Source organism: Bos javanicus, chromosome X, assembly GCF_032452875.1.
Source record: "Bos javanicus breed banteng chromosome X, ARS-OSU_banteng_1.0, whole genome shotgun sequence".
NCBI lineage: Eukaryota > Metazoa > Chordata > Mammalia > Artiodactyla > Bovidae > Bos > Bos javanicus.
This window is the reverse complement of record NC_083897.1, coordinates 131,132,203-131,153,622: the sequence shown is the minus strand read 5'-3', so window position 1 is coordinate 131,153,622 and position 21,420 is coordinate 131,132,203. Positions and strand designations below refer to the sequence as shown.

The 21,420-nt window shown below is 44.0% G+C and overlaps 1 protein-coding gene and 1 pseudogene across 10 annotated transcripts in view; both read right to left on the bottom strand.

Annotated features, from left to right (window-relative positions):
• ADGRG2 (adhesion G protein-coupled receptor G2) overlaps positions 1-8,291 on the bottom strand; it is a 127,509-nt gene extending 119,218 nt beyond the window's left edge. For 4 of the 10 annotated variants that reach the window (XM_061408007.1, XM_061408006.1, XM_061408012.1 and 1 more), the window contains exons 1-2: positions 7,983-8,291; positions 570-644 (exon numbers count right to left, since the gene is read on the bottom strand). The gene's annotated coding sequence lies outside the window, so the exon portion shown is untranslated. Of the gene's footprint in view, positions 1-569; positions 645-7,299; positions 7,385-7,982 lie in introns of those variants that run through there. The other 6 variants (XM_061408008.1, XM_061408014.1, XM_061408009.1 and 3 more) reach the window with 4 other exon arrangements.
• Positions 8,292-18,229: 9,938 nt separating this feature from the next.
• LOC133242704 (large ribosomal subunit protein eL31-like) lies at positions 18,230-18,792 on the bottom strand (annotated as a pseudogene).
• Between the last annotated feature and the right edge of the window lie 2,628 nt (positions 18,793-21,420).

The window sequence follows — 21,420 nt, the reverse complement described above, 5'->3', positions numbered from 1 at the left end:
CCCACTCCAGTATTCCTGCCTGGAGAATCCCCATGGACAGAGGAGCCTGATGGGCTATAGTCCACAGAGTCACAGAGTCAGACACGACTGAGTGACTAAGCACATATTATTATTATCACAGATGAGAAATGTAGTGGACACCAGAGGTCTGTTGATTTACGAAGTATTCACATTAAAATATACTATAAAAATAAATAAAATAAGTGACTTCTCTGGTGGTCCAGTGGTTAAGAATCCAACTTTCAATGCAGGGGATATAGATTCGATCCCTCATCAGGGAACTAAGATCCTACATGTAGAGGGGCAAGTAAGCCTGCTTGCTACAACTACTGAGCCAGCGTGATCTAGGGACTGTTTTTCACAACAAGAGAAGTCCACATGACACAACAAAGACTCAGTGCAGCCAAAATAAAATAATAAAAATAAAATATACTCTTTTGTTTAACCTAAAGAAATTTCCACACCAAAACTGAACAAAAAAGCAGAGTGCTTTGAATTTCTCTTAAGATTAGTGCTTGATTTCTTCTAGATTCTAAGTGCACTCATTCATCCATTCAACAAATACTTACTGAGCATCTACTATGTCCACTGTTCTAGGTCCTGAGCAAGAGACACAAAGTCCCTGCCTTCTTGGAACTTGTTTTCTAGCAAGGGAAAAAAAGACATGGAATTAGTGAATGAATAACTAAATAATATAATTGCAGATAATAATGTTACAAGAAAACAAAAGTGGGATGAAGGGGGTGGACATTTCTAGTGGTAGGTGAGGAATGCTGATTTAGAATGAGGGTTAGAGAAGCCCCAAATGAAACAGATGGACAAGTTAGGAGATTATTTGGTGAAATGATGCTCCAGGCAGGCAGCACCACAAATGCTAAGGCTGGGAAGCAGGGAAATGCTTGGCTGACGTGATGAATAGCAAGAAGGCTGGCATAGCTGGAAAAGTATGGGAAGAATGGGGTAAAGGTCATATAGGGCCTCAGGCTACAGGAAGGAGCTAGGGGTCTAGTGTAAGCATGGTAGAGGATTTGAGCAGTAGATTTACAAGACTGCCTTTACTGGTAATTCTCTGGGGTCAGGGTGGGCACTGGGAGACTGGGTTACAGGCTACATATAAATTTGAGAGAAAAATTGGGGTAGCTACCATTATCTCCCTGGTGGCTCAGACAGTAAACAAGCTGCCTGCAATGCAGGACACCTGGCTTCGAGATCCCTGGGTTGGGAAAATCCCCTGGAGAAGGAAATGGCAACCCACTCTAGTATTCTTGCCTGGAGAATCCCATGGACAGAGGAGCCTGGCAGGCTACAGTATGGGGGGTCACACACAGTCGGACACAACTAAAGCAAATCAACACGCACCGTCATCTCAGGGTATTAAAAATGAACTCACTTAGCATCATAAGAGGATCTGATATAAAATGAATCTATCCTGAACACAGTTCAGCAGTTTGGGGACTTAAAAACTAAACAAACAGTTTTATAACACAGTAGTTTTATGAAAGAGTGTCAAATCAATGCAATGATCATCATTCTAAAATGAATACAACAGATGAAAGAGAATTGAAAATTTCAGAATACGCTTCACAGAGGAAAAATGCATAATACTTCTTGAGATTCTGTTTCAATTATATATAGATACGTTCATACTGAGCTGAGATTTATACTTATCACTGTAAATGGTGGGCAGAAAAGTTTGAAAACCACTAACAAAAGCTACCTTATTTACACATAAGATATCTACTTATTGTTCGTTCATTGTTCATTCATACAATGTGGAAAATTCTTAAACAGATGGGAATACCGGACCACCTTATCCGTCTCCTGAGAAACCTGTATGCAAGTCAAGAAGCAACAGTTAGAACTGGACACTGAACAACGAACTGGTTCAAAATTGGGAAAGGAATATGTCAAGGCTGTATATTGTCACCTTGCATTTAACTTTTATGCATAGTACGTCAAGCGAAATGCTGGGCTGGATGAAGCACAAGCTGGAATCAAGACTGCTGGGAGAAATATCAATAACCTCAGATATGCAGATGACACCACCCTTATGGCAGAAAGGAAAGAAGAACTAAAGAGTCTCTTGATGAAAGTGAAAAAGGAGAGTGAAAAAGCTGGCTTAAAACTCAACATTCAAAAAACGAAGATCATGGCATCCGGTCCCATCACTTCATGGCAAATAGATGGGGAAACAATGGAAACAGTTGAGAGACTTTATTTTGGGGGGCTCCAAAATCACTGAAGATGGTGACTGCAGCCATGAAATTAAAAGACGCTTGCTCCTTGGAAGAAAAGCTATGACAAACCTAGACAGTGTATTAAAAAGCAGAGACATTATTTTGCCAACAAAGGTTCATATAGTCAAAGCTATGGTTTTTCCAGTAGTCATGTATGGATGTGAGAGTTGGACCTTAAAAAGGGCTGAGTGCTGAAGAATTGATGCTTTTGAACTGTGGTGCTGCAGAAGACTCTTGAGAATCTTTTGGACTGCAAGAAGATCAAATGAGTCCACCCTAAAGGAAATCAACCCTGAATATTCATTGGAAGGACTGATGCTTCAGCTCCAATGCTTTGGCCACTTGATACAAAGAGCCAACTCATTAGAAAAGACCCTGGTGCTGGGAAAGACTGAAGGCAGGAGAAGAAAGGGGACAACAGAGGACAAGATGGTTGGATAGTATCACTGACTCAATGGACATGAGGTTGAGCAAGCTCTGGGAGATGGTGAAGGACAGAGAAGCCTGGTGTGCTGAAGTCTATGGGGTCGCAAAGACTGAGCAACTGAACAACATCTACTTATACATATAAACTGTTCCTTTATTCTCTCTCCTTTCCTCACTATACCTGGCATCCCCCGCCCCTTCCCTGTAGATGAGAATATTATTTAAAAAGCTCCAAAGGTAGTTTCTTTCTGGTCTAAATAAAAACAAATTGACTTCTGCTACACTATCTGCTCCTCCAGGAAAATCAAAATATGACCCTCCAAAGCCAGCAAGACTGACTCACCTCTAAACTGTTAGGCTTTTCCATGAAACAAAAAATCACCCAAACAGAACAAGAGATTTTAAAATGAAATTTTTTAACATTTCGAAGCTAAAAATGAAATGCAAAGAAAACCTCCAGAAGGTACTAATAAGGGCAAATGCCAGAACTCCACAGCAAGCATAATACTTAGCAGTAAGCTAGGAGAAGCATTTCCACCCGAGTCAGATGTTCCTCCTCCACCTGCTCCATAGGGCAGCCCAGCCACTAAGGAGAGCAGACACGTGGAGGAAAAACTATCAGGAGCAGGGGGGGACACCTATACCACTGCCATTTGTAGATAGCTTATTTACCTTTAAAATTGAAGAAAATTGACTGAAATACTATAAGAATTAATGACAGTTTAGTAACATGACTTGATTATGCTAGACCTACAAAAAAATTAAAAAGCCTGTCTATATAATACTGTGTGTGTGCACGCACGCTCAGTTGTGTTCAACTCTTCATGACCCCATGGACAGGAGCCCGCCAGGCTTCTCTGTCTGTGGAATTTTCCAGGCAAGAATACTGCAGTGGGTTGCCATTTCCTACTCGGGGGGATCTTCCTGACCCAGGGACTGAACCTGCCACTCTTGTGTCTCTTGCACTGGCAGGCAGATTCTTTACAACTCTGCCACCTGAGTGTACAATAGTACAGTCATAACAACATGAAATGGAGAAAGAAGGCTACAATTTCTAAAAGCAATACAAATTACACACAAAACAATCCAGGAATTCACCTAACACGAATGTGTAGCACCTCACAGTGTGGTACTGGCATAAGAACAGATGTACAAATCTATGGAACAGAATAGAGTTCAAAGTTCAAAGCACATACATAAAGTAAATTCATTTCTGACAAAGAGGTCAAGGGAATACAATGAGGGAAAAGTATAGTCTTTTCAACAAATGGTATTACAACAACTGGCTATCTATATGGAAAAGAGTGAACCTTGACTCATACAAAAATTAACTGAAAATGAAGTAAAAAACCTACATATAAAAGGTAAACTATAAAATATCCAGAAGGCAGCATAAGAAAAAATCTTGCTAAACAGGAGGAAGACAATTTATGACAGGTTACTGAAAGTGGTATTCATAGAAGGAAAAATCCTGATAAATTAGACTTTATCGAAATTTACAATGCTTGCTCTTCAAAAGAAAAGTCATTAATTCCACATATTATGAGATATGAGTCAACTAAAACAGTCAGACTCACAGAGAGTAGAATGGTGGTCGCCAGGGGCTAGAGGGAGGGGGAAATGGGGAACTGCTGTTCGGACGGTATAAAGTTTCAGTCATGCAAGAGGAAAATGTTCCAGCTATCTGCTGTACAACATCATGCCTATAGTTCACGAGACTGTTCTGTACACTTCAAAATTTAAGAGGGTAAATTTCATGTTGTGTTCCTACCACAACTGTTTTTAAAAAAATAAAGAAAATGAAATGGCAAGCCACAGACTAAAAGCAAATGTTTGCAATACATGTATCTGACAGAGAACTTGTGTGCAGATGTATGGAGAACTTTTATGATTCAGTAAGACAACACACAATACAATTAAAAAACAGACATTTCATAAAAGATACACAAATGATCAAAAAGCACATGAAAAGATGCTCAACATCATTAGTTATCAGGGAAGTGTGAACTAAAACCACAGAGATGCCATCATAAACCTGCTGGAATAAAATAAGCTGACAATACCAAGTGCTTATCAAGGATGCCAAGCAATGGGATCTCTCCCACACTGGTGAGAGTGGGCAATGGAGTAGCCATTTAAGAAAAGTTCAGCAGTTTCTTATCAAGTTAAATTTACCACACAATACAGCAATCCTACTTCTGGGTTATTTACTGGAATGAACTGAAAATTTACATTCACACAGAAAGCTGTATGTGAATGTTTATATTGGCCCTATTCATAATCACCAAAAGTTGGTAAATGGACAAAATATGGGATATTACCCAGCAATAAAAAGGAACAAATTAGTGATTCACACAACATGAGTGAATCTCATATGCTACGTGAAAAAAGTCAGACTCAGAAGGCTACATCGTGTATGAAGCCATTCACAGGACTTTCTGGACAAGACAAATTTATAGGGACAGAAAACAAACCAGCAGTTGCCAGGAGCTGTGAGTGGTGGGAGGGGCTGACTACAAAGGGTCCATAAGGAATTTTTTGGAGTGATGGACTTCTTCTAGATCTTGACCATGGTGGCGGTTACATGAGTGCATGTATTTGTCAAAGCTTATAGAACTATATACTAAAAAGGGTGAATGTTATTCTAAATAAACTGCACTTAAATTTTTAAAGCATGGAATCAGCTCAAGAATTAATTAAGTAGATTTTTAAATGGAACAGAGTGTTCACAGACTTTTATTTGATTGAGGGAATTTATGATAATTTTTCCCAAATGTTTAGCCCATTTCTTAACATTCAACATCTCCTACCTCATACCATGCCCCTCAAATAATTTCCATGTGGATTAAAGACCCATGTATTTTTAAAACCATAAACATTTTAAAAGAAAAATTGTTTTTCTCTATTTTAAGGTAGAGACTCTCTCCTTTGTATCTTCAGAACTGCTAACAGATACGCATTTTTCCCCTCCCCCCCACCCCTCTCTTTCTTTTTGAAGTAATGGTACTCTTCCCAGTTTGTAGCATGTATCTGAAGTATCTTGGCACTCTCAGGCGGCGAAATGGAAAAATGTGTGTTGGTCGGTTTCATGTGAGCGATGAAAACGTTAGTCACACGGGAGCACCCAGAATGACCACGTTAGCCACAGAAGAGCAGCTTCTTCACCAGCTCTTTCTAACACCTGAACAAACTCACTTCGCCATTTCTGAAAGGCTGCTCCTGGTACCAGAAACACAGCAGCTCTCCTTTGCCTGCCAAACCCACCAATGAAATGCCATTTCTGAGATTTTTTCCTCCTTCTGCTGAACAAAATCATATCCATAATTAAAGTTCCTTCTTTGTTTCTTTTCTGTGTCACCAATCTTTTTTTTTTTTTCTACAAAAGCACACACATCTGAAATCTGTGGGTTTGGGGCAAGGATTATTCACAAAGAAAACACTGATGCTGGTCCTGCACTTCTTCAGTGTTTTTCAACAGCAAAATCTGCTCTATCCCCCTTTTACTGAAAGTCACCTTGCCAGGATGTGGGAATGATAAAAGCAGAGGAAACCCGATAGGGGCTGGCATCGCACTGAGGCCCTGTAAAGCAATAACCCCTGAGCAGCTTCAAAATATGGCCACTTTTTGTTTTCCAGCTTTGCACTTGAGCTGAAAAAGCAGCCAACTAAGCAGTGTCCAGCTCACTTTAGATCTTAACTAAGCAAAACTTCGGACACTAAACAGAACCCCCCCAAATCCTTTGGAAATGGCATACACTTTCGTCGCTCAACCCATAAACTATCACAAAATTAAACTTAATTGTATTAATAATTAAGCTCTTGATAAATTATTGATTTAAAAATACTGGCATACCATGTGTAACTGAGATTATACACATAGGCTTATCTCTTAAAATAGCTGAGGAGAAGTTAAGAGATGGAAGAAACTGCAACATTTAGCTAGTATTTACTTAATAAACCTTCACTCTCCATCACCCACCAGCTCCCAACCCAATCAAAGAAATGGGGTCCTTTTTCTGCCTATGGTGACTATTATTAGGATCAGCTACATAATTTATAGGGCCAATTTCAAAATAAAAATGCAAAGCTCCTTGTTCAAAAATTATTCAGAATTTCGACGGCCAACTGCAAAGCCCCTCATTCAAAAATTATTCAGAATTTCGACAAGCGACTGCATAACATTAAACCAAATACAGGCTGCATGTCCATGAAGCCAGCCCTATCAGATAATATATCTGACTCGTGACGCAGTAAGAAGAGTAAGGTGTTTTGCTACTAAATGAGTAGGAATCTTTGAAATTTGTGTATTTGGGGAGAAGGTGGGATTGTAAAGCCTTAGGATCTCCTCTCCCAATGTTCCTAAGGTTTTCAGTCTGTTGGACAAAAAGTACTTCTGCGGGGCCTGCCATGTGGTCCACGGAGCAGCAGCTGCATCTGGGAGCCAGTCACAAGTGCAGACGGTCGGGCCCCACCCCGGCCGGACCTACTGAATCAGAATCTGTAGTTTAACAAGGTCCCCAGGGAATTCGTATGGGAACAGTACACACAAAGAAGAGTCACTGTCGAAGCAGCCATGGAAAACCTCCGCCGCCTGCCTCATTTGGTTCTCAGGAAGTCCGTCAGCGCTCCTTCTCACCTGAAACGCTCCGGAGCCTGGACGCGGCAAGTCGCTGTGGAAAAGCGCTCACCCGAGGCCTCCAGCCCATCCTCACCCTCAGGCTCTTAGCTGCCGCTCCATCGCGCCGCGCCCGTAGCCACCTGCTCTGGGTCCAGTCTGACGCGGCAGCGCCCAGCCGTCCGGGGCCCGGGGCGCGTCCGCGCTCCTCGGGCTCCGCCGCACCCACTGAGCGGCGCGAAAAACTGAGTCCCCGCCAGTCGGTTCTCGAAGACCGCCGGCGCAAACACGGCTCGTGGCTCCTTTTCGCGGAGTGGGGGTGTGGGGGAGTAGGGGGGAGTGGGGGAGTGGGGGGGGTGGGGGAGTGGGGGGGGCGGGGGAGAGCTGGAGTCCGTTTTAAGCTTCAGGGCACACACACCCCTCTCCCTCACAGAACGCGTCGCCAGAGCCCCTTTCTCGCGGCGCGCACTCTCTCACTGTCGGGGTGCCGGCCCCCGGAGCTCGGCCCTCGGCCCCCGCCTTTCAGGGCGGCCCCGGGCCCCAGCTCCGCCGAGCCTTAGTCGCGCGGAGGGAGCGTTCGTCCCGCCGTCCCGTCGCACTCTACGTCCCGGCGCTACGCCCCAGCCGCCCGCGCCCGTCGCCAGTTCCCCGGCCGGGTCGCAGAAACCCGCGGAGACAGACCCATCCCGGCGCGGCGCGCTTACCTGCCGGTCCCCGCCGACGGCCTCGCAGCTGGCGCTCTCCAGCCCTCCTTTTTCGCCTTCCCTCGGGCCGCGTCCCTCCTACTCCCGCCCGCGGGCTGGGTACCGCCCCCGCCGCTCCCGGACGGCTCGCCCGCCCGCTCTCCAGCTGCCTAACGCGGCGTGGCGCGTCCGGCGTTCGGCAGCGACGAGGCTAGGCGCGGAGGTGGGGAGCGGGCGGGGCGCGGAGGAAGAAGGGTGTGAGTGAACCGCCCGGCGGCCGAAGCCCGGCGTGGAGCTCAAGCTGGGGGCGGGGCGGCCCACCCCACCCTGCGGAGGTCCCACCCCACCCTGCGGAGGTCCCCGCGACGCTTCCGGACTTCCTGGACCGCTTGCTCCTCCGACGCCCCGCATCCGGTTCGGCGTGCTCCTCGGGGACCCCAGACTCCACGCCCAGCCGCTCACCTTTAGGGGTCGCCCTGGTACCCCAATGCTTGTCCCACCACTTTCAGCACCGTGCAGTGTGATGGGTGGGAAACCCGAGGTTGCCCGTCTGCCACAATATTTCTGATGCAGAGGTCAGACCTCTTGGAAGGGGATTTGGAGAAGTCGGTAAAAAGAAAAGGTCCTGAGAATGAATTCAGCTCCATGGTTACCTGATACACCAGATACCTAGGAACTGGGATCCCCAGCGCAATGGCTGCTGGGGGAGGATGGGGTGGAATATTAAGTGAGTTGTTCCTGGTCCCCTCTACCTTTTCTGTCAGCATCTCCTACCTGTGCACAGTCTAGAATAAAAAAGTAGATCTGGACAGGATTTACACACCACCTAACCAGTGTTTGGAAAAGACTCTGATGCTGGGAGGGATTGGGGGCAAGAGGAGAAGGGGACGACAGAGGATGAGATGGCTGGATGGCATCACTGACTCGATAGACGTGAGTCTGAGTGAACTCCGGGAGTTGGTGATGGACAGGGAGGCCTGGCGTGCTGCCATTCATGGGGTCGCAAAGAGTCGGACACGACTGAGCAACTGATCTGATCTGATCTGAACCAGTGTTGCTGCTGCTGCTACTGCTAAGTCGCTTCAGTCGTGTCCAACTCTGTGCCACTCCATAGACGGCAGCCCACCAGGCTCCCCGTCCCTGGGATTCTCCAGGCAAGAACACTGGAGTGGGTTGCCATTTCCTTCTCCAGTTACTGGATGATAAAATAGGCCTAGAGGAACTTAGCTCGGTCCTACAATAAGATTGGTTGTAGAGAGCAGGCACTCAAGGCCCTCTGGCCCCTTTTACACCCTCCCCCCACACTACCCTCTCCAGCCCTCCTCCTTGTAGTCAACTAACTCCAATATTTGCAAGATATTTTACCACTTTAAATGCACGCAGTCTCTTCCGCTAAAACCTACAGGAGAATATTCCATTTTTCTTTACCACCAAAATTCTGAATTGCATCCAGAGCTTTGGAGAGGATGTTTTAAAAGTGCAGATCTGCAGAGCACACTCGTGCCTAACTCTGTCATATTAAACACAACGCCCGTGAGAGATATACTCCGTGTTGCAGGAGGGATTGATTTTGTTTTGCAAACACCAATTAACACTCATAACAGTCTAGCTGGATAAATGAATGGAAAGTGTTTTCAGAGAGACTTTTGACTGGTTGGATTAAGGGGGAGTGGGTGACAGGAAGCTCATCCAGGTAACATAACAAGTTGGAAGCAGAATTATGATAAGGAAGAAAATAGTATTTTTATTCTACTTTTATTTTTTATTTATTTTTATTTATTTATTTTAATTGGAGAGCATAGGATGATTTGGGAGAATGGCATTGAAATGGTATTCTTAATAAACAGATTGAATGCTATTCCAAAGGGTTAAATTGTTCACATTTGCATTAACACTTACATATGTTAGAGAATATAGACTTCATATTGTGTAGAACCACCAGAAATCTCATACACTGCTATTTGGCAGAATCAATTAAAGATGAGCACAAAACTACCCAATGTCCCAATTCCTCTTCTAGGTATATACTCAACAGAAGCTAGTGCATATGTCTACCAGAGGATAGGGAACAAGAATGTCCATAGCCATGTACTTGTAATAGCCTCAGATTGGAAACTACCCAAATGCCCATCAGCAGTAGAATGGATTGAAAACATTGCAGTGGTATCCTCTCAAAATGGAATACCAGACAGAGAATGCACAAGCCACGGCTACGCTCAGTGTAGCCGGACCTCGGAAACAATACTGAGCAAAGGAAACCAGACACAAAAGCAGACATACTATGTGGTTCCGTTTATACAAAATATACAACAAGCAAAGACAATCTATGAAGTTAGAAGTCAGGATGGTGGTCACTGGGGAGTTGATGACTGGAAGGAGTTACAAGGATGATACGGAGGATTTAAGGGGCACAGGCAATGTTTCTCGATCTGGGTGCCACTTACACGATCTGTTAAGTTTGTGAAAATTCATTGTGCTGTTCACCTATGATATGTGTACTTTTCTCTATGTATCTTTTACTTCAATAAAAAGTTAAAATATGTAGAGCTCATAGTAAAAGTTGCTTGAAATTCTTAGCAGCAGCAGCACCTCAGCTATCTGGGGCCAGTTTCCTGTTTTGTTTTTTTCTTCACATCCTGAGTTTCCTCAGGGCTCATCTTAGGGAGCGACTGCAGTTTGATGGCTCCTAGATGGCAGGTATTCTTTTCCTTCCTGAGTTCCCTCAGGGCTCACCAGCTCACCTTCCCTGGTGGCTGGAATTGCTGATGACTATGACATCCTTTGTTCACCGATGTGGCAGGAAATATTCCATTTCTCTTGTTCTTTTGGTTTTTGGCCTCAAGGCATGTGGGATCCTAGCTCCCTACCAGAGATAGAACCTATACCCTCTGTATTGGAAGGTGAGGTCTCAACCACTGGACTGCCAGGGAATTCCCCAGTGATACAGTTTGATTCCCAGACCTCAGTTGCTCAGGAAACATGGCAGCGACCTTGCGGGGAAGGCATAAGTCCTCGTCTTGTTGCTCCCTCCCACTGGTGGGCCCCGTGTAGGCAGCAAAGGGAGGTGGCAGAGGAGGGCAGCTCGCCCGTGCTCAGGGCCCAGCTCTTTCCTCAGAACTTGAAATGCAACTTTACCTGTGGCCAAATAGTCTAAAGATATACCACACAGTGGCCTCAAACAGATTCATTATTTTCCAGGGGAAATGAGCACAACAAGAACATGAGTGCAAGTCACAACAGTGGGAAGAGGAACTAGGCTGATGAACATACTTACTCAGTTTTTACATACTTTGTACTTTGTTACTAAACCCTCATGCCAACCCACTGTGGGTTGCACCTGAGGAAACTGAGGCATGCAGAGATTAAGTAGCTTCTCCTAAGATGCCCATCTATGATGTGGTAGAGCCAGGAATGGAATCAGGCAGTGTTATTCTCCAGTTCCTGTAATCTTAATGTCTGAATATAAAAGGTGGACTGTTGAGATGGCAAATGCATCAGATAGACAATCAGGAAATGTTTATCTGACAATCAGGAAATGAAGGATTTGGGGCCTACCAGTTTTGCCACAAACTAACTGGTGCAGTCACTTAGACTGCAGTTTCCCCATTTATAAAATATACATAAGGGGTGACAAGATCAATCTAAGCTCTAGTGGTAGTGCTAAGAGTTGGCGTGGGGTGTTTTAGGCCTCCACAATCTACACCAACATTCCAACACTCCAAATAAAAGGCATCTAACAAAAAGAATGTACTATATAAATAAAGGCTGAGCGCCGAAGAATTGATGCTTTTGAACTGTGGTGTTGGAGAAGACTATTGAGAGTCCCTTGGACTGCAAGGAGATCCAACCAGTCCATTCTGAAGGAGATTTTATTTTATTTTATTTTATTTTTTCTGAAGGAGATTTTAAACCCTGGGATTTCTTTGGAAGGAATGATGCTAAAGCTGAAACTCCAGTAACTTTGGCCACCTCATGCGAAGAGTTGACTCATTGGAAAAGACTGTGATGCTGGGAGGGATTGGGGGCAAGAGGAGAAGGGGACGACAGAGGATGAGATGGCTGGATGGCATCACTGACTCGATAGACGTGAGTCTGAGTGAACTCCGGGAGTTGGTGATGGACAGGGAGGCCTGGCGTGCTGCGATTCATGGGGTCGCAAAGAGTCGGACACGACTGAGTGACTGATCTGATCTGATCTGATCTGACATAAATAAAAATCCCCTAGTCAACATGGTTCCCACTTCACACAAAATTGTAATCAGCTTACCAAGTTCTGAATTTCCCTAGAAATTCTGGAGCTACCACTGCTCAGAAGTCTCTTCTGGTTTAAGTCATTCATTCCTACAACAAACATTTTATTTTATTTTTAATGCCTACAGTATCGGTGAGGATAGCCTAGGTGATGCTGCAGTATGTGATTAAGTTAAAGTTGCTCAGTCATGTCTGACTCTTTGCGACCTCATGGACTATACAGTCCATGGAATTCTCCAGGCCAGAATACTGGAGTGGGTAGCAGTTCCCTTCTCTAGTGGACCTTCCCAACCCAGGGATCAAATCCAGGTCTCCTGCATTGCAATCAGATTCTTTACCAGCTGAGGGATGCTGCAGTGCTAAGTTACTTCAGTCATGTCCGACTCTGTGCGACTCCATAGACGGCAGCCCACCAGGCTCCCCTGTCCCTGGGATTCTCCAGGCAAGAACACTGGAGTGGGTTGCCATTTCCTTCTCCAATGCATGAAAGTGAAAAGTAAAAGTGAAGTCGCTCAGTCATGTCCAACTCATCGAAACCCCATGGACTGCAGTCTACCAGGCTCCTCCGTCCATGGGATTTTCCAAGCAAGAGTACTGGAGTGGGTTGCCATTGCCTAACCATTCTCAAAGTCTCTATGGCCCAGGTGGCGCTAGTGGTAAAGAACCTGCTTGCCAATGCAGAAGACATAAGATCCCTGGGTCCAGAAGATCCCCTGGAGGGGGACATGGCAACCCACTCCAGTATTCTTGCCTAGAGAATCCCATGGATGGAGGAGCCTGGTGGGCTACGGTCCATAGCATCTCAAAGAGCTGGACATGACTGAGGTGACTTAGCAGACAGCATGCACAATGGAACAAAGGTTTATGTCTTACACTACATTGTCATTAAAGGTTGGAACAAGGAGCTCTACTTCCTGCAGTCACTCAGGGATCCAGGCTGACTGAGTAACCACCTTCTCAAACAAGGCAGATTGCTGAGTTAGAAGGAAAAGAAAGTTCTAGACCACAAGCATTTCAATGCTCCAGCCCAGAAGTGATCTGCAGCACTTCTCCTCCCAACTCACCAACTGGCACCATTCCTATAGTATCGCCCAGGCACAGAGAGCTGGGAAATGCAGCCCTACAAGGACCTAGGAAGTGGGGAGGTATGTCATCATACTTCATGCACTGATGACTATCCCACCTACTATGTACCGGACTCTGGGCAGATGAAGATGAGCAAGAGATGATCGCAGCCCTCCAGGCACTCACCTTCAGACCAGAGAAGTCTCTGGTGATGTGATCTCATCCTTTGTGGTGCAGGCTTTGGTGGACTTAGGTGAGAAACCAGTCACTGCTGGTGTGAGTGAGGTCACTGTGTGATACAGCAAAATTTTTTCCCCATAACATGGCTCTAGTTGTAATGGTGGTGAGCCTGTTGCACAATGCAAGAGACAAGGAAATCATACACTCTCATGGGAGGCAAAAAACTCTCTCATTTAAATACTGAAGGAAGACAGTTGGACATGGTGTCATTCTGTTCAGTGAAAGTTACAAATAGCAGTTGAATGAAAAATGAAACCAGACTTTGACCTCCACCAAGATGTGGATGATGAATCCAGCCCTTTCAGAGAATGTGTTCCAATTTGGGAGGGACTGAGCATGGGCCCGTGCCAACACAGAAAACCAACCAGAGAATCCATAGAAAACTAAACACATCCCAGTAGATCTGCCCACTGGCATTAGCTTGTGCAACTCACCACCACATTTCCCGAAGGGAGCAATCCCAGGGCCTTGGGGTTGGGGTAGAGATGGGGAGTCATGAGGAAGATAAGCCCATTGGGTTCTTCAGTAGGACACAGGGGACAACACTGAGCCAGGCCACACCCAGCTCAGTCCCAAGTGAAGGTTTCTAAACAGCAATGGCCCTTCTTATTTCTTAGAGGAACCCATGAAGTCCTGGACATGCAGTTTTAAACTGAATCTCTCCGTTTACCTGTCTCTGAAACCACAGAGCATATTTCAGGGGAAAACTCTGGACAGACATAGCCCTAGGGCACCCTTGTTTGTCTTGTACGTTCATTTTCTCCCTTGGGGAAGATCCTTTGAGAGTAAAACAAATACCCTGCTTCTCCTCAAACCTTCTTCCGTTCACTTTAGCAGCTGATCACACTTGCAACAATGATAACTGTGGTGTTCTAACTGTGTTTTTCATTTCTCTCATTCGTTCCATCTACATTAATTCATTGGAACTCTTTTATAGGTAAGAGTTGTATCTTCTCTCCCATTTCTTTATTCAATTACTTATTTATATCAGTATGGGCTCACAGGTAATTATTAGTCTTTGCTTTATAATTCAAAGCTATCATTATTTACTTTGTTATCAAATTATCTTGGCTTCAGTTATTGAGAGCTCTTTCAGGTTGGTTCCTGTGTCCCATTTTTTTTCAAGAACTTTTTTACTTTCTGGAAACAATATATTCCAGGCTCACCTTGTGTATTACTCCACTTTTTTCATTTCACCTAAGATGTCTTAAGTCCCCCTCTCTTTTAAAAAAGATTATTTGTGTATTTTTTGTCAGTTCACCACGTGGGGACCCATTGCATGAAGTCATGTTCCATTTTATTTGTCCTAAGTTGCTTTTCCTGAGTTGTAAGTCATTCTAGCTGGGTCTAGTGTTTGAGAACTTGGTGGAAAAACATGCCTGTTAACTAAATACATCCTTCATCATATTTTTGGTATGCCCACTGGCCCCATACTTCCTTGGTCTCATAACTTCTTTGTAGTTATGACATTTTTGGCTATAAGTACAAGAAACCACAAATCCAACTAGCTTAAATCATAAGAAAATGTGTTATTTCTGGGAATAGGCACAGTGCGAGGGTTCTGGCTCCTTTTCACTATTACCGTTTCAGTTCTGTCCTCAGCCTAGTTTCCCTCATGGTTGTGTGTTGGCAATCACCTGCAAAGAAGGCAACCTCACTTGTGTATCCAAAGGAATAAGGGAAGGAGCAGGGTCCTGGAAGCAAGGTTAGGGAAGGAAAAATCTTCCTTCAACTATGGCTTCAATAGCCTTCTCTTCAGTCTGATTTGGGCCAAATTCAGTCACATGACTGGACAAGTTCAGCTACCAGGGGAATACCAGACACTGATTGGCTTAAGCCTGGATTCAGGACCCAGTAACTATCAAGGAAAATGATTAACATGACTAGTGAGGACAGGTAGTTCTCAGACATAAGCCTGCATCACAATCAGCAGACAGGCTTATTAAAATACAAACTGCACGGCTCCCAACCCCTGAGTTTCTGATTCAGTAGTCTTGGGGAGGTGGAGGGCAGGGGTCTTGAGAATTTCCTTTTCTGATTGTACATTTCTAACAAGCTCCCAAGTGATGCTGATATTGTTAGCCTGAGAACCACACTTAAGAGCACCACTGGATAGACTCGTCAGACTGACTCTGCAGCTGGGGATGGGATCAATGTACCCTGAGTCATATGAGCTGCTTGGGGGAAGCATGAATGCCTGAAAAAGACTAGAAGAGAGGAATGGGTTGAAGGTAGACAATCAGCTGGTGTCTGCCAAACCAATGCTCCTCAAACTTTAATGTGCCTCACTTACACATCTTCCTAAAATGAAGATTCTGTTTCAGTATGTGTGGAGTGAGACCTGAGAGGCTGCTCTTGGTTCTTAAACCCCACTCTGAAGGCACAGGCACTATGCCCTCTTTTCCCTGGTTCAGGCCTTCACTCCCTCATAGCTACATGCTGCAGTAGTGTTCTGACAGACGCCCATGTACTTCTGTTGTGACTGGTCCCACTGGCTCCTCAGACCAGCCCACAGCACTCCTTCCAACTTATGTTACTTGCTTGTTTTGTTTACTGTCTATCTCCCCCAAACAATAGAAACTAAGTTTCATACATCCCATAAGGGCAAAGTTGTTTTTGTTGTTGTTTTCACTATTTTTGTTACTGCTGTGTCCCCAGTGCCTAGCTAGACCTGTCCCTGCCACCTGCTGCTGCTGCTGCTGCTAAGTCGCTTCAGTCGTGTCCGACTCTGTGTGATCCCATAGACGGCAGCCCACCAGGCTCCCCTGTCCCTGGGATTCTCCAGGCAAGAACACTGGAGTGGGTTGCCATTTCCTTTTCCAATGTCCCTGCCACTTAGTTGATAGTTAGTAAGTATTTGATGAGTGAATGACTGTGTGAATCATATATTCATATAAGAGAAGGTGATGCTTTTGTTTTTCTATCAGGTAACTTCCTGGAGGGCATTGGCCTTACCTGAGTAGATACACTAAAGGAAAAGTGTACATGGCCTCTTAAAAACTTATACTCTGTAAAACCTGTAGTGCTGGAAACTTCCCTTGACCCTTTGCTCTGCTCCCTCCTATCTGTACACTCAAGAGGAGGAGAAGGACAAACTAATGAAAGCTTCATAAATGTTGGTGCCAGGGCTTTTCTTCTCTTCGGTTTGCCTCTGGATGGACCACGTCCCCAGGGCAGGCTGGGCAAATCATCGGAAAACAGGCTCCTAAATAGAGTTTCCAGGGACACTCTGGAACACTGCTGCTCTCTTCTTCCACCTGAAAATAAAAGTTCAAAAAACGCAAGTTATTCTCCAAGTCACCAGGTTAGGTGCCCAGTTTCCCTCCGGGGAACTTCTGCCCTGGCAAGAACAACAATAAAATCCCTTTCTCCCAAGCAGAGAGGTGGGACTGTTAGGAATAACTGAAATCCCCTGCTTTTTGTTTCATCCTCTTTATTCCTTCACTCCACCAAGCGAAATGTGATAGTAGTGTAATTTCTGTAGCTTTTCTAAGAAATTCCTCTTTGCTGGCACATAAAAAGGACTCTCCTGGATCCCTGCCACTGGCTATGGAGCTTTAACACATTGTTGTTGGCTCAGCTGGGGAGCCAAGATGAATAAAATATTCTCTAAACTCCTGTGGAAACACACAGCAAGTGTTTCCAACCATACTGTATTATTTGACCCAAAATATTTTTTCCCCTTCTATTTGCCAATCCATGTGTTACTTCCCTCAAAACTCCAAGTGGCCCTCCTTTCTCAAAGCCCACAGCCCCCAAATTACTGAGAGGACCTAAAGCACCTTCTAACTAGTTTTGTGAACTTTAGCAAGTCACCAAACTTTTCTGGGTTTCTAGTTCCACATACATGGAAAGAGCTATATTAAAACAGTTTCTCAAACTTTAGTGTGGATTGACATCATCCAGAGGGCTTGTTAAAACTGATGGCTGGGTGCTTTCTCCAGACTTACTGATTCAGCAAGTTTAGGATAGGATTCCAGGGTTGGTGTCTCTAACAAGTTCCCAGGTGAGGCCAAGGCTGCTGGTATAGGAATCACACTTGAGAGCCCCTGTACTAGAAGAACTCAGAGGTTCCTGTTGCTTGTTCATTCAATAAGTCTGTAAGTCTGAGTTCGGAGCTCTCTTGGGTGTGTGACAGAAACTTGACTAAAACCGAGTTAAGTAAGGAAGGGAATCTATCAGTGCACACATCTGGGAAGGACAGACGTGGAATGAATTCTGGATACAGGAATTCAAGTTATATCATCAGATCTCTGTCTCAGCAATTGGTCCCAATCCACTCCCTTCTCACAGGGCTTCTTCATGCTAAGTTGCACGAGACAGGGTTGTAGACAATCTAGCTTCTGTTAGCCCAGACAGCAATCCCGGAGAAGAAATATAACTGCTGCCTCCTGGTTCTGTGTACAATAATCTCAGGGACAGATTCTCACTGGCCCAGCTTGGACCATCACATGGTGAGGGGAATAGAGTATTATGATTGGTTAAGCCTAAGTCACATGCCTCCACTTGAAGTGAAGGGCTAGAGCATTACAATGGGCAGGACCCTTCTCAGATTGTAACCTCTTTATCCTGTTCACTGCTATATTTTCAGGATCTAGTGTCTGGTACATAACAGGTGCTTAACAAATATTTGTTGAATGAGTGGATGAATCATTTCATGAATAGTGTAAACTTTTTTTTTTTTTTGGAGGGTCTATAACTTTATTGGAGAATCAGCAGTTCTCATCCACATTAACTGTCTGTAGATTTTTGAAAGTGGCAACAGGTACATAGGTAACCAATGTGTAGAGCTTGTTTGGTGAATCTTCACCTTCTTTAGGTTTTCTGGACAACTGCACATGGATATGGTATGGGACATTCCTTATTCTTTTGGCCCAGATGGCTTTACTGAGCCTGGTGTACACCTGGGGCTCCCATCTTCTTGATGACAAATTTCTGGATTTCTTTGAGTGCCTAAGGGGCACGCTTCTTGAACTCACTCCATGGATGCGTTTGTGAACGTTGATAGTTTATTCTCTGTTTACCACCTTGTCAATGGCAGACAGGCCCTTCTTGCTGCCCTTCTTTGTGGGAGCCATTCTGCCGGGCCTGGGTTGGAAAGAGTGTAATCTTTCCTTAGTGAACCTAGAAATCTTCAAAATTGGTGATCTTATGCACACTGAGGATAGGTGTGAAATTTATTGAGATATTCACATGATTTTACCCAGCCAAAGTACAGTTTGTTGTTTTTTTCTTTGTTAAAGTTTCTTCCAAGCAGAAACTAGAGGAATTATGCTAAGACCCATCATATCCACTAACCCTTACATTCTTTTGGCTTTTTGAGGCTTATTCTGATCCTGCTTTGTCTCTGGAAACACAGTCAAGTACACTTTTTCCTCAAAATAAAGTAAATTACTTTAATTTAGATTATCTTTAGTGTCTTAGAGTGAGTACCCTGTAGGCTTTTGTTACTTGAAAGTTTAATAAAGTTTAAATTAAGGTGTTTTTTTCCAACAAAGATAAACATCTCCCCCTCCCAACCCCAGCCTGTATTAGAGTGGCTTCCTTTCAGGATATTGACTGAATCAGGGGTCTTGGTTTCTTTGTTACAAACACTGACTCCTTTGGGGGGAGGGAGGCTCAATTTCCTTATTTCTAAAAGAAGGGGGTTGATCCAGATCAAAGCTACTCAGACTTGACTGCCCATTACAATCACCGAGGAGCTTGAAATAAATACTGACGCTTAGCACCATCCTTAGAGAATCTGATTTAAGTGGTGGAGCCACCAGTATTTTTAAAGCTCTTTAGGGGACTTCCCAGGCAGTCCAGTGGTTAAGACTCTGCCGGCCCAATGAAAGGGGTGCAGGTTCTATCCCCGCTTGGAGAACTAGGACCCCACATGCGATGGGGCCAAATTTTTTTTAATATTTTATTTTATTTAAAAAATTTATTTAAATAAAATAAAATGAGTTTGAGCAAGCTCTGGGAGATGGTGAAGGACAGGGAAGCCTGGCATGCTGCAGTCCACGGGATCGCAAAGAGTTGGACATGATGAGCGACTGAGTGAGCGAGCGAATATACAGCCAGAGCTGAGAACTACTGGCTAGATGATTCTAATTTTAAAATGTAGAGTTAGAGTCAGAATGCCGACCTCACTATTTAGGCAAATCACTTAATCTCCCTTGGACTCAGTTTCTCTATTTGCAAAATGGAGACATTAGTAGTACACTGAGTTATCATGAGAATTCAATGACAGGATCCAACCAACATTTTGCTATCCAAAGTTTAGTTCACAAACCTAACCAGTGGTTTCTGCATTACTTGGGTGCTTCTTAGAAGTGCAAAATCTCAGGTTTCCCACCCCCAGACCAACTGAAACAAAATCTGCATTTTAAAGATCCCCAAATGATTCTACATGATTCTTAAGGGCTTCTCAGGTGCCCCAGTGGTAAAGAATCTGCCTTTAACCAAGAGAGGAGGGTTCAATCCCAGGGTCGGGAAGATTCCCTGGAGTAGGAAATGGCAACCTGTGGCAGGGAGGAAGCCAATTCTGACTCCATGCTGGAAACTGTTTCTTTGACTTGCTTTTGTTATTATACTCATACTCAATGGCTTGCCTGGACCCTGCCCCTCTACTTGACTGTAAACTAAAGTGCCTTCATTCTGCTCATGGAGAGAGAATTTGTCCCTGCCCACCTGTGAATAGAAGAGATTAACATACCCCTTCTGAAGGCTGGCCATTCCCTTGGAGATGTTCTGCAATACTGAAGACCCTTCACTTCACTTCCCCACTGCATCTCCCTCTCTGTTCTACCATTTGACTTTAGTTCCTCATTGCTTCTTTCTCTCTGATCTATAAAAGTACCTGGCATCCAGACCCCAGTAGGACGGTTATTTTGAGGTGCTAGCCTGCCATCTTCTTGGTCAGCCGGCTCCCGGATTAAAGTCTCTTCCTTGCCTCAAGACCTCGTCTCCCAGATTGATTGGCCTATCGTGTGGGAAGCAGAGCGAGCTTGGACACGGTAACAGACCCACTCCAGTATTCTTGCTTAGGAAATCTCATGCACAGGGGAGCCTGGCGGGCTACATGGGGTCTCAAAGAGTCAGAAACGACTGAGTGACTGAGCACCAAATGATTCTTATTCATGCTACAATTTGAGAAGCACTGGCATTGAGGATTTAGTAGACTATCCAGCACACAGTAAAGGTTCAGTGTTGGTCGTTACTAATATTTATACTGATAATTCTCAAGATAAATTATTCTATTTCTATCCCTGCCTCTCAAATTTTTTCTGGACCCTCTCATTAATATTTTAGTCTTTGTACCATTTTTTAACCAAAATAAACATTTATTCCCAAAGTTACTCATTATTAATGATGTAAAATACAAATGTTTTAATTATAAGTGGAGAAAACCCAATAACGAAGTTTGGGATTATATTTTTGTAAATTAAATTGAAAATATTTCTCCATTGCCTATCTTCAGTGCCCTTGACAGCCATATAGTTCTTTCTCAGTTTAGAAAAATAAAAATGTCACAAAATTAGGACTGGTCTTTAAAACTATCATGCTTGGTATATTCTATTTTAATGCAGAGTTTATTCAGAGAACAAAAAAATCATTAGTTTAACTTTTTTTTAATTTTTTAAAATTTAAAAAGAAGAGACTTTAATCCGGGAAAAGTGAAATTCCACAACCAGAGAACCCAATGACATCGTGATTAAAAAAAAAATTCCATGTTTTCTGGACTTACAGTTTACCATATTACCAAACAAATTCATAAATCAACACAACCCTAAACCCCAAGCTCATTGAATATAGCATTGGTCACCTGAGACTTCACCAAATCAGTCTCATTTTATAAGACTATTTTCTGATTCTTCTAACATTTATTTTTACTTACTGGTTTTTGCCTAGAAGATTG